Consider the following 13419-nt stretch of genomic DNA (forward strand, 5'->3'; position numbering starts at 1 on the left):
TCTGTATGTTCACAAGTGTGAGGGATGTATGCCCTAAATCTGGATTTTTAAAATAATGACTGTTATTAGGAAATGTGTTCTCTTTGGTCCCTCCCTAGTCCATCTCAGTCTGTTTCTTGTTTTAATCAGTAAAGTCTGATTTGCCTAATAACCTAAAGCCAAATTTGTGTCTGTGTTGTGCCTGTTCCTCTTTTTCAATCTCTTCAGGATCCCTGTAGAAGCAGAGATCAAGCATGGCCTCCCATGGGTGTTCCCAGGAGAGGGTACCACGCATGTGCAGAACTTCCTGGGCCAGCATCCACCACATCAGACCCACTGAGTGAGCCCACTTGTTGCAGGGGATGGCAATGCCCACACAGCACAGAGAAGAGTGTGACACACAGACCTGCGGTAGGTAGGCAGGTTAACAGACATAAGACACCTCTGTGAGATGCTGTGGTCAGCCCTGGGATCAGTAACCACCGGAAGACACGCTTCCTGGAACACTGCCTGGGTTCAGTCAGTGAAGGTCCTGGAGGTGAAACGTCCAGCAACAGGAGTGGCTGCACTGACAGCAGCAAACTTCAGCACAGCTCATTGGCCAGTGTTCTAGGCAATATGACCCTGAACAGCAGCCGGGTTTCCAATGGCAACAATGGCATGGGCCACCAGCAGGAGCTTCTCCCAGGTCCCCTTCACATTTATGTTGTAGATGCTGTTACTTTTCCTTTTGTAAATGTACTGTGGCATTTGGAAGTCAGGGCTGCTGCCACCTGAATGGGTTCCTGTTGCAAGGAATTTGAGGACATTCTCCTCCTTCCTGATGAAAGTTTCCCCTCAAGTTATTGTGGGAACCCAGTACAATGCCACATGGACCCCTCTCTAAGTAGTGTGCTGTGATACACCCAGAGTTTGATTATTAGTACGTTCACTCTTTGGAGGCTGGAAATCCTGAAAATTAAAGTGTTAAGGGAGGTATTATGTTGAATAAAACACCCAGGCTTAAGAACTAGTGTGCATAAGACCTCAGATTTCTTTCTGGCTCTCAATATGAGAGTTGTGATTGTTTCCCTTGCGTCATCCTCTGCATGTGGCTTTTCATCTTACATTCTGGCTTTGCTCCAGGAGATGACACTCTGCCTTATGCCAGGGACTTGATGAAAGGTCACACCCAGAATGGCCAGGCTCGGAGGAACTCCATGGTGGGATTCAAATAATTTAACAACCGGGTCTCTGCCCTAATGACCACTTTAAGTATAAAAAAATGATAAACTGAAAGGTAGTTTATTATTTCAGGTATTTAATACTTAAATAAGAACAACAAAAGAGGTACATAGAACTAGATTATGTTCTGAGAAAGAGTTTTAAAATATTAATGAAGAAATATTAAATAATACCTGACAAAAAAACAATACAAGTTGTTACCCCCAGGTTGTTTGGCTCTTTTTCTCTTTACGTCAGTGGTTCTCAAACTTTTTGAAGTCGGGGCACATTAAAATCCTATAAATAATTGTAGGTGCACTATATATAAATTTCTGAGAAATATGTTATAATAATTAAGTCATATATTAAAAAAAATAAAGTCTAAGTGTGCTTTTATGGTAATTAAACAAAATAAATGTGGCAAAATTAAATTTATTCTGACATTAAAAACATTTTTTAATAAGAGTTTTTTTTAAATTTTATTTATTCATATTTTAGAGAGAGGAGACAGAGAAAGAGAAGGGGGGAGGAGCAGAAAGCATCAACTCTCATATGTGCCTTGACCAGGCAAGCCTGGGGATTTGAACTGGTGACCTCAGTGTTCCAGGTTGATGCTTTTACCCACTGTGCCACTGCAGGTCAGGCCTAAAAAACATTCTTATGTTACATTTTTTGAGTTATGATTTTTAGAATTCATAAAAAAGAGGAGTTAAAAAATAAAAATACGACAAAAAAGTTATCTTTTTTATATATAGAGATACATTCTTAGTAAGATTTAGTAAATTCGGCATGTCCTGGCGGGAATGTGTTAAGTTTTTTCATTCTTGTATTTAAGAGAAACATAAGCCTGATGTGTCCTAGCGATTTCTTCAATGTTTGGGTATATATTTGAAAGGGAAACTCTCATTTCCTCATCAAGACATTGAAGAATTCCTCTCTTTTTATTCTTAATTTTGTTGAGGGTAGAAAATCCTAACTCACATAAATAGGATGTTGAAAACTGTAGTCAAGTGTTCAAAGCTTTTTTAGATCTTGCCACATATTCTTTTTTTTAATAGAAATCCAAAAGGCTTCAAGAGACAATTCCTTATGTTTAATCATCAATCCAAAACCCCCACTATACATATCATCTTAACTTTACACCAAACAAAGGATAGAAGAAACTTGCCTCCAGTCTTTCCGGGGAACATGGGGAGTAGTGTGAACAATCTAGCATCACAGCTTAACAGCCTTTTGCAACCTAATCAGGCAAGTGAGGTGGGGGTTGGGCAGACTGTCAGTTTACAGCCAATTCCCCACACCTCTGTTCCCCAAAAATCTAAATTCCAAAAACCCTATTGGTTTTTTGGTCCCCAACAGGCACAATATTTCTCTGGAATACCATAGGGCACACCTGGAAATCTTCTAGGATGCACCAGTGTGCCCTGGCACACACTTTGAGAACCACTGCTTAATGTTATATGTTTGTTTACTTAAGTAACAGATGTGAGGAAATTAAAATGTAGTATTTCATCATGAGTTTTATGAAATGAATAAATAAATGTTATGAGCATAGTTCTGTCAAATTTTTTTTTCATCTATGGGCTGAATGAACATTACTACATCACTTAGAACACACTGTTGAACAGATGAATGTTAACAAAAAGTAAGGAATGTGAATTTGTAATTTCCACATTGGGCAACTGCCCAGGTGCTCGCCTTAGAGAGAACCCTGATTGCAAGTGCCGTTTTAACAACCAGTTTGTGGAACTCAACAAAATGTTAGTTATCGGTTCTGCAGAACTGGTGCGAACCAGCTGAATCCCACCACTAGAAGAACTCACTTAAGAGTGTGAATCCCTAACTATATTTTTAGTGCTCCACCTCTGTGGGGTAAAAGCAAGAGTGGAAAATTGCTGATGGCCTTAAAATTTAGAGTTTGTCCTGATAATATAAGGGCTTTTTTTTTTGCTCTGACTTGCTATAACTAAGAGTGAGTTTTTGTCATTTCTCCACTGGAAAACAAGAAAGGGATTTATGATGAATGATTGTTAAGTAGAGTGATCTGGACTCATTCTTTCAAGCCTAGTGAGACCCATCCTCACCTTTTCTTTTAAATTGATTTTTAGAGAGAGAGGAAGCAGACATTTACTGAGCCTCAGCTCCGTACAAAGCATAAAGGAGCTGTTTTCTAGAGCTTTAATGGAGTCTGTGGAGATGCAGCATCCAATATAATAACCATTATCTGCGAGTGGCAGTTTAAGTTTAAATTAATTAAAATGAAATGAAATAAAGATTTTATTTCCTCAATTGTACTAGCCGTATTCCCAGTGCTCTGTAGCCACATGTGGCTGCTGATTGCTGTATCAGCACAGATATAGAACATTTCCGTCACTGTGGAACATTCTATTGGATAATGCAGTTATAGAGTTTCAATTATTTAGAACTATAACTCTCCACTTGTCTTTCATTTATAAAATAGTCAAAAACTCATGTCTTTCAATGAGAACTTTTTTTTTTAGTGATTCGAACAACATTTATTGAATTTTACTGTTAGGTATACAGAAAATAAAATATATTTCTTGTCCTTTGTGCTCAGGAACTTAAAATATATTGAGGAAAGTTGGCACCTAATACAACTAATGAGATGGCAAGGCAGGAGATGCAGCGCGATGTAATAGAGGCATAGTCAAGCCACAAGGGACCAATGCAAGGAGCGATGTATTTCTGCTCTGCACCAGACCTTCCTTTGGAGGGTGGCATCTAGAGAAAGGAAAGGACAACAGATGACAGAAAGTCATTTTAGGTGCCAAGGGAATAACATGAGTCAAGACAGACACGGGATAGGGAAAGCAGCTGAGACTAAGGCAGGTAATGGAGCATGTAGAGATAAAGAACATACACCCTGGGGACAGACTGCCTGGGCTCGGAACCTGACTTTGCCTCCTGACAGCAAGTACTGTAAATTCATCTTTCTAAGTCTCAGTTTCTTTATCTGTAGTTTAGAGCTCATAATAGGAGCCACCCAACAGGGCATCGGTAAGGATTAAATGAGATGATGTATTTAGAGACTTTGCTCAGTGACTGGTTCATAGCAGGCCAATGAGAGGAGGACCTGAGAGAAAGAGACGTGCAAATAACAAAGTCTCCAAATAGTGGCTGAAATAATATAGAAAATAATTTCTCATTCAGTGAAAAACCTGGAGGTAAGCAATCCAGGACTAGTATGGTGGCTGTTTCACAAAGTCCTCAGGGACACAATTCCTTTTGGCTTTATGCTTCACTTGTCCCTAGGGTATGGTGTTTGTCATCATGGTTCATGACGGAACTTCAGTCGTGACATTCATGTTTCAATCAGCAGGATGAGGTACACGTCCTTTGACTCTGAAGGTTCCCAGAAGTTGCCACCTGACATTTAGCATTTGCATCCCATTGAATTGGTCACATCTAGCTACAGGGGAAACTCAGAAACATACACTTTATTCTGGGTGGCTTTGTTTCCAGCTAAAAATTTTATTACTAATAGAAAAGGTGGGGAATGGACAAGAGGAAATTAGCAGTCTCTGTTAAAATGAGAAATATAGTGGAAGCCAGATTACAGAGGTCTTTAATGCAGTCTGAGGGGTGTGGACTTTACTGCTTGGGCTTTGTGGAGCCATTGATACTTTCAATGTAGGAAGTTGACACAGTGAGAGACTGTTCATGGTAATGGAGTCTGACATTGTACCTCAAATCAGCAATACTCACCTCAGCAATATTTGGATACTTTCAAGAACAGTTACTTTCAGTGAAAAATAAAAAATAATCTCCCCACACCCCAGTCTTCATACATTTTTTTTTTTTTTTTGACAGAGATGGAGAGAGAGTCAGAGAGAGGGATAGGTAGGGATAGACCGTCAGGAAGGGAGAGAGATGAGAAGCATCAATTATTTTTCGTTGGCACTTTAGTTGTTCATTGATTGCTTTCTCATATGTGCCTTGACCAGGGGGCTACAGCAGACTGAGTGACACCTTGCTCAAGCCAGCGACCTTGGGTCCAAGCTGGTGAGCTTTGCTCAAACCAGATGAACCTCGAGGTCTTGAACCTGGGTCCTCCGCATCCCAGTCCGGCAGTCTATTACTGCGCCACTGCCTGGTCAGGCCATACACTCTTTTCTACTCTTTTTCTACTTTAAGGAAGGGAAAAGGCAACCTGAGGGGAGGGAATGGGGGAAGGCAACCCTTCCCCCTGGCAGCTCTCCTTTAGACTTCCTCTGGTGTGTCATTGAGCTTCCCAAATGTGCTGAGAATGGAAATTAATTCTTTCTCTGGGGTGGGCAGTGCCAAGTAGAGGGAATTAGTATGTTACTATCAAGGTGGTGTGGTTGCTCTACCAGGCATCCCCAAACTACGGCCCGCGGGCCACATGCAGCCCCCTGAGGCCATTTATCCGGCCCCTGCCGCACTTCCAGAAGGGGCACCTCTTTCATTGGTGGTCAGTGAGAGGAGCACTGTATGTGGCGGCCCTCCAACAGTCTGAGGGACAGTGAACTGGCCCCCTGTGTAAAAAGTTTGGGGACCCCTGCCACACCTGCACTGTTGACGGTGTGCCCTACTAGATTCTAAGCAGCTTGAGGACAGAGTTTAGGTCCTACTTGAGTCTATATCCTCAGTGGTTAACACGGTGCCTCATGCAAGGCATACATAAGGTTACCAAATATCTGGATAAATGCTGAGCATGTGAATGTTGGCTAGATTGTGTTGGCTTTAAAGCAGCTGTCCTGGAGCTCAAGTCCTCGTGCTGTTGATTGTTGCTGAGTTTGTAGTGAAAGATTTTCAGCCAAAGGCTGAAAGAAAGACTTGTGAAGTGAAGACATAGCCGTGTTCACCTGGAATACAGTTCTGCTCGGAGTGCACTGGACAGCGAAACAGTGAGATCAGGTCAAATAATTTGTTAAATCCTGAAGTCTACTCTCTCCTCTTACTTTGCCTTTATTTTCTAGGCACTGAGGTTTACTAAGACAATAAAACATATATTGAATTTGTATGTCTATAAAACATATCCTGAGGTAAGCCCTTCTGACAATATTTTTATTTTATTTTATTTCTTTTTAAATTAAATTTAATGGGGTGACATTGGTCAGCAGGATTGTATAGGTTTTAGGTGTACAGATATCTCTATGGTACATGATCTGTATATTGCGTTGTGTGCCCATCACCCGAAGTCAAACCACCTTCTGTCACCATATATTTATTTGGTCCCCTTTACCCACAACCAGCCCCCTACTCTCCTCCCTCCGTTAACCACCATACTATTGTTTGTGTCTATGAGTCTCAGTTTTATATCTCATATATGAGTGAAATCAAACGGTTCTTAGCTTTTTCTGATTGTCTTATTTCGCTTAGCATATCTTCAAGGTCTATCAAGGGCAGTATTTCCTCTTTTCCGGACAAGATTTTTAAATCAACAAATATTTCCTGAGTATGTGTGAAATATCATGGTGAGGGTCATGAGAAATAAAAGTAAATAAGTAAAAGAATCATCCCTTGCTTTTAAGGAATTTGCAATCAACAGACACTGTGCTAGGTTGTAAGAATCCAAATATGGTCAACTAGGCTTCTACCCACCAGAGGCTTACTGTGGGGTATGAACAGCAGACAGACAAACAGATGATTACCTGCACTGTGATCTAGTGTTTGATCCCTTCTTAGGGCCAAATATTCATATTTTGGTAAGCAATTTGAAGAAATTGTACATTTGAGTTTTTGTAAAATCTATGGACACATTCTCATTAACTAGTTTGCATAATATTTTTGGGGAGTTGGATCTATTTCAGGAGTGGCAATGATATGACATACAACCAGGGGGGCAAAAAGAGGGTGGCTCATTTTGAGGTGACATTAAATTATCTTCTGACACCAGCTGTATCTTTTTTATAACAGAAAATGGAAACAACTCTGTCCTTGACCTTCAAAAAGAAATTGACTTACCTAGCTTAACTATTCAAACAAACAACTGTGTACTCTCTTCAATTCCTATGATGATTTTGATTTAGTATAAATGGCTGAATTTAATGAACTAAATTATGCTATTTAAATGCATTTTGTGAATGGTATTGTAGTTTGTTACAAAGCATTATGTCTATGCTAAATTGTGCTGTAAATGATATGGTATGGAACATATGTGCTGTATTCATAATTTAACTGTTGCTATGGAGTGCCTTCTTGGATAGGACATAGTGAAAAAGAAGTCTTTATTTACCTGGTGAAATGAAGGTGATATCTCAGCAAATCACTAGGTCTTGCTGACCTTGGCAGAATTACAATACTAATATTTTCACATGGATGAACTGTTCTTGAACAATTACTCTAATGTATACGTTAGAAATAGGCTTTGCATTAAAGCTGGGCATATATGGTATATCTTCTCTTTCCATTTTTTTTTCTCCTTCAACAAACATTTACTGCAGTCATTGCAAAGATAATTCTACCTCCATTAAGGTTCATGTTTTCTCCTGGCCTCTCAAATAGGAATGGTAATAGACTACAAAGGCTTGTCCTGCAGTTAAACTGGTGGTCTCTGAAAGGACTTGCATTAGATAATATCCTGCTTTTCCTCTTTGTGAATAATTTAAGAAGTAAAAAAAAAGTGCAGAAAATATGTCAGTCAAAATTCCATTACTATTACCGATACGGACTAAGTTGGCTCAGGATGGGAGCCAAATGGGCTTTCTAACAAATCCTGACATTACGTACACTTATCCACTAGGTCCTGCGTTTCCTTATATGCCTAGGTAGAATTTTAACATGAAGAGCAAAGAATTTGTGCTTTCTGTGGACAGATTCACCTCACGAGAAAGAAGAGTTGAGCCAGTTGGAGCATGCCTAGTTATTCTTTATAAATTTTAGCCATTAGCCATGGCCAGTTGGCTCAGTGGTAGAGTGTTGCCCCAGTGAATAGAAGTCCTGGGTTCAATTCCCAGTCAAGGCACACAGTAGAAGCAACCATCTGCTTCTTTACTCCACCCCCTTCTCACTCTCTATCTCTCTCTTTCCCTGCTGTAGCCATAGGTTGGCCCTGGGCACTGAGGATGGCTTCACGGGCTCATGTTGAGTGCTAAAAATAGCTCAGTTGCTGAGCAATGGAGCAATGGCCCCAGATGGGCAGAGCATCACCTTATAGGGGGCTTGCCTGGTGGATGCATGTGGGAGTCTATTTCTCTGTCTCCTGCTTCTCTCTTAAAAAAATTTTTTTTTAGCAATTAAAGTCTAATGATTAAGGGGAAAAGAGAGATGCCTTGACTCTCTACATAAAGCGAAATACTGCCTGACCTGTGGTGGCACAGTGGGATAAAGCGTTGACCTGGGATGCTGAGGTTGCCTGTTCGATACCCTGGGCTTGCCTGGTCAAGGCACATTGATGCTTCCTGCTCCTCCCCTTTCTCTCTCTCTCTCTCTCCCTGCTCTGAAAATTGAATAAATAAAATCTTATTAAAAAAATTTAAGCCTGACCTGGTGGTGGTGCAGTGGATAGAACGTCGGACTGGGATGCGGAAGGACCCAGGTTCAAGACCCCGAGGTCGCCAGCTTGAGTGCGGGCTCATCTGGTTTGAGCGAGGCTCACCAGCTTGGACCCAAGGTCGCTGGCTCCAGCAAGGGGTTGCTCAGCCTGCTGAAGGCCCGCGGTCAAGGCACATGTGAGAAAGCAATCAATGAACAACTAAGGTGTTGCAACGCGCAATGAAAAACTAATGATTGATGCTTCTCATCTCTCTCTGTTACTGTCTGTCTGTCCCTGTCTATCCCTCTCTCTGACTCTCTGTCTCTGTAAAAAATAAATAAATAAATAAAATTAAAAAAAAAAAAAAGAAAAAAAATTTAAAATGAAATATTAAAAATAAGAAAAAAAACACTCCCCAATAAGTGGAATTATTTTTAAAAGTAGAATTTTAAACAAAGGAATTAGTTCAAAAGTTTATTGCTAGGGAGAAATCCACAGGATTTGTTACACATTTATGATGCTGTTTCCATTTTTCCCCTCTGAGGGTTATTTCATAATAGCAACATTTCTGTTATTTGATGAAAAATGAAGAGACAGAAGCTTTCAAGGCAGCCACAACGATAAGTTCCGGAAAAATTGCTAGAAATGTAAGTGGTCATTCTCAGTACTTCAGTGCTGGCCCCTGTACTACAAGACTGAGAGTTAAGAGACTTTGGTTCTAAGAGGAGTTTCATGATCATTAGCTCAGTCTTAGGTAGCTTGGGCTGCCGTAGAAGCATACTGTAGACTGGTTGGCTTAAAAAACAGACATTTATTTTCTCCCAGTTCTGGATACGATGAGTTCCCAATTAGAGTTCCAGCATGGATGGGTTCTGGCGAGGACTTCCTTTCTGGTTTGTAGGCAGCCACCATTTGCTGTGCTCACATGTCTTCTTTGTGTTTACTCAGAGAGACTGAATGGACATTCTTCTTATAAGGACACTAATCCTATCATATCTGGGCCCCACCCTTCTGACCTCATTTAATTTTAAATGCTTCCTTATAAGACCCTTTCTCTAAACAGTCATATTCCAAGTCAGGGCTTCAACATAGGAATTGTGGAGGGGAGGAGAGGCACAGTTCAGGCTATAGCAAGGTCATGGTGTGACCAGGCTAATAATTTCTTTCTTTTTCCTCTTTGCTTAATCCCTCTACATTTTTAGGCAAGAGATTCTATCTGATTTTTCCTTCCTATGAATGAGAGTTCATGCCTTATTTTACCTCTTAAGGTTGCCAGTGACACTATGAATGTTTATACATTGAAATGTTTAAAGTACCACGCATAGATCATTATTTTTTATTCATTTCTGAATCTAACAGTTACTGAGGGTAGGCTTTTCTTGTTATTTAGCTATCCCTAGATTTTTTTTTTCTTACCTGAGTGCTTCTGGATGACCGATAGAAAAGTTGGGTAATGACAACTGTGTTAAGAAAACATCTCTTGGAGGTAGAAAATTGCATGAAGTGGGAATTTCATGACAAGAAATGTTGATTTTTCTATAATGATTTCAAACATTTAGAACTAGATTTTGCAACCATCCAATCCTCTGGCAAGAAATAAGAGGTCAGTTTTACTTTAATTATGTTTTTGAGGTAGAGTTTTTGGATCAAATGCAGGAAAGTTTAGGAGAAGAAAGAAATCTACAGAGGCCCATTTCTAATTGGAGTACAAAAGAAGATTATGATGTAGACACTGGACAGAGAACATTAAGCAGTTTTCTCCTTTTAAAGAGATTGCTTCTGAATTTAGCAACTTAAGAGTTAGGTGTAGGCAAATGACTAGACTATTAATTGTGATTCATTGCTGTAAGAATTAGTTTTAGTTATTTTTCTGTGCTGTATTGGGCATTTTTCAAAGAGTGATTCATTTAGCATGTTTCTTGGCAGTATTCTTTCTATATTATTTTAAAAACATCAGTAAATGATAAAACTAATACTTTAAAATATTGTAATGGCATTAAAAAATTGAACTTGAAGCTCATCTATTTGTTCTTTCTTTGGATTATAGCACAAAGAGTTGCTTTGGGAATAGGGACAATATGATTCTTTTTTTTATAAATAAATTTTTATTACTTTTAATGGGGTGACATCAATAAATCAGGGTACATATATTCAAAGAAAACATGTCCAGGTTATCTTGTCATTCAATTATGTTGCATACCCAGCACCCAAAGTCAGATTGTCCTCCGTCACCTTCTGTCTAGTTTTCTTTGTGCCCCTCCCCTCCCCCTTTCCCTCCCCCTCCCCATTACCACCACACTTTGTCCATGTCTCTTGGTCTCATGTTTATGTCCCACCTACATATGGAATCCTGCAGTTCTCGTTTTTTTCTGATTCACTCACTTCACTCCGTATAATGTTATCAAGATCCCACCATTTTGTTGTAAATGATCTGATGTCATCATTTCTTATGGCTGAGCAGTATACCATAGTGCAGGCATCCCCAAACTACGGTCAGCGGGCCGCATGTGGCCCCCCGAGGCCATTTATCCGGCCCCCCACCGCACTCCCGGAAGGGGCACCTCTTTCATTGGTGGTCAGTGAGAGGAGCACTGTATGTGGCAGCCCTCCAACGGTCTGAGGGACAGTGAACTGGCCCCCTGTGTAAAAAGTTTGGGGACCTCTGCTAGTGTATATGTGCCACATCTTCTTTATCCAGTCCTCTATTTTTTTTTTTTACAGTGATTAAGGTCTTTATGCAAACTCTTGGCCAATACAGCAAGAATCCATAAAAGAGTAGTGTCCTTAACATGTTCACCAAGTCCAAGTTGGCACCAACACCATTCCAAATCCCTGAAAATGCAACGCAACCCCAGTTCAGTACATTAGGAGCTGTCACAAGGAGCAGGAGTCCAGGAAAAGTCTGCATGAAACTGGAATTGTTGTCATAATTCTATACTTTGCAGCTCACGTCCAAGTCCCAATGACCACTGCTTCTAGCTGGTAATGATTCAGGTATATTGGAAAAGACATCTGTAGCATGTGTGGAGATGGAGCTTCTGTTCTCCTCTGCCTGGAGAGATGAGACCAGGTTGTTTTTCCCTGGAGCTCTGCGACTGTGGCTTGGTAAAGAGAACCTTGGGATACACTAAGCTGGGCGGCAAAGGTAGATTCATAATAGAAGTTGGCAAAGGGAGAAAGAGAGCTCTAAATTAGGAGTAGGTCCCAGCCTGAAATATCAGTGGGGCACTGAGGTAGGAGGAATAAAGGAAACACTATATGTTAAACAAAGCAGCAGAAAATGGGACTATCAACACCCACAACAGAGATCTTCGAGAGAAGAATAAAAAACCTGACTATTCAGGCAAAACATAGTTAAGTGGCCTTTGTGCGAATGAGATCAGTTTACCTGCTTCTTGGAAGAAATACCCTAGGCTCGTCCACAGTGTTGTAGATGTGGCCGACGGCCCTGGGCAGCTTCAGCCTTGAGTGGCAAACCCCAGCATTCTGGGCAAAGTTAGGTCATAGGTGGCTGGAGCAGGGCTGGAAGAGACTGAACCCTCCCTTAGAGGAGTGAGGGGGAAGCCTACCTTCCAGTGTCCCTTTTTCCTCACAGCAAAGGCATATAAGCCTGGCAGGTTTTAACTCAATGACCTTCCTATTCACTATTGAAGCAGGACCCAGATGGAATCCTATGAGACCCCTTTGGGGCATTGGAGCCTTTAAGGGCATATCCTAAAAGCTGGTAGTTCACCTGATCTCTATTGGGCTCTTTCTGCCTCTTGGTACCTTAAAAGCCATGCTCAGAAGATCTCACTGAGGGGTTTGAGGATCCCCATCTGTCTATATAAACCTTTTCCGTGTATCTGGAGCTATTTGGAAAAAGACAAAACAGTGTTATTAGCTGGATCAAATAAAGGAAGGTAGAAGTTTGCAGGAGAAAAAGATTTGGCATCTCCTGTTCATCAGCATTCAAAAGAAATTTAAAAATTTTTAAGTAAAAAGTATGATATGGTAGACCTGTAGGAGTTCCAGGATATGACTCCCCCCTTTTAAATATTTTAAAATTGACCTTAAAATATTTGCTGGGTATACCTTAATAATACCTTGACTTTAATGATTATAAGAAATACCCATAATTCAAAAGGTTTGACAAAATACAGTAAATGCTTTTGCTACATATGCAGGAGCATTGTCAGTTTAACCAGTTTAGGAAATCCAATAAGAGAACAATGCATACAGACAATGAGCTATAACATGCTTAGCAGCCTCTCCTGTTCTGACAGAGGTTACTATAAATCCAGAATAGGTATCCATAGAACGTGGACATAGGACTGTTTTCCAAATGAAGGTATATGAGTAACATCCATTTGCCAAAGTTGTCCTGGTAGGAGTCCTTGAGTGTTAACTCCAAATGAAGGGACATATTGTAGTATAGGACCCCTTGGACAGTATTTACCAATCTCCTGTACTGCTTCCTGAGAAAGTTGAAGCTGTTTACACAGGGCTGCAGCGTTCTGGTGATGAATAGTATGAGACTGAATTGCTTGATCTATCATGGTTGCTCCAAATAATCTTCTTTTGGGTAGCTTAATCAACAAGGTCATTCTCTTGTGCTAAAACTCCAGGGAGCATGGAGTGAGCTCGAGTATGTCCTATTGTTTTATGGAGCTCTATGTTGACGACAATATGATTCTTATCAGGAATGTGAATCTGTTTGGTAATACAAGCTGCAAGTTGAATGTTTGAGCTGGTGTGTGAGAACAACTGATAACTAGAGAAGCTTCCAGGACTTTTCT

General features: G+C 40.5%; 1 pseudogene; it reads right to left on the reverse strand.

Annotated features, from left to right (window-relative positions):
• Positions 1-121: 121 nt before the first annotated feature.
• On the reverse strand, positions 122-13179 carry LOC136330013 (small ribosomal subunit protein uS2-like; annotated as a pseudogene).
• Positions 13180-13419: the final 240 nt, after the last annotated feature.

The sequence above is a fragment of the Saccopteryx bilineata genome, chromosome 3 (genome assembly GCF_036850765.1).
Source record: "Saccopteryx bilineata isolate mSacBil1 chromosome 3, mSacBil1_pri_phased_curated, whole genome shotgun sequence".
NCBI lineage: Eukaryota > Metazoa > Chordata > Mammalia > Chiroptera > Emballonuridae > Saccopteryx > Saccopteryx bilineata.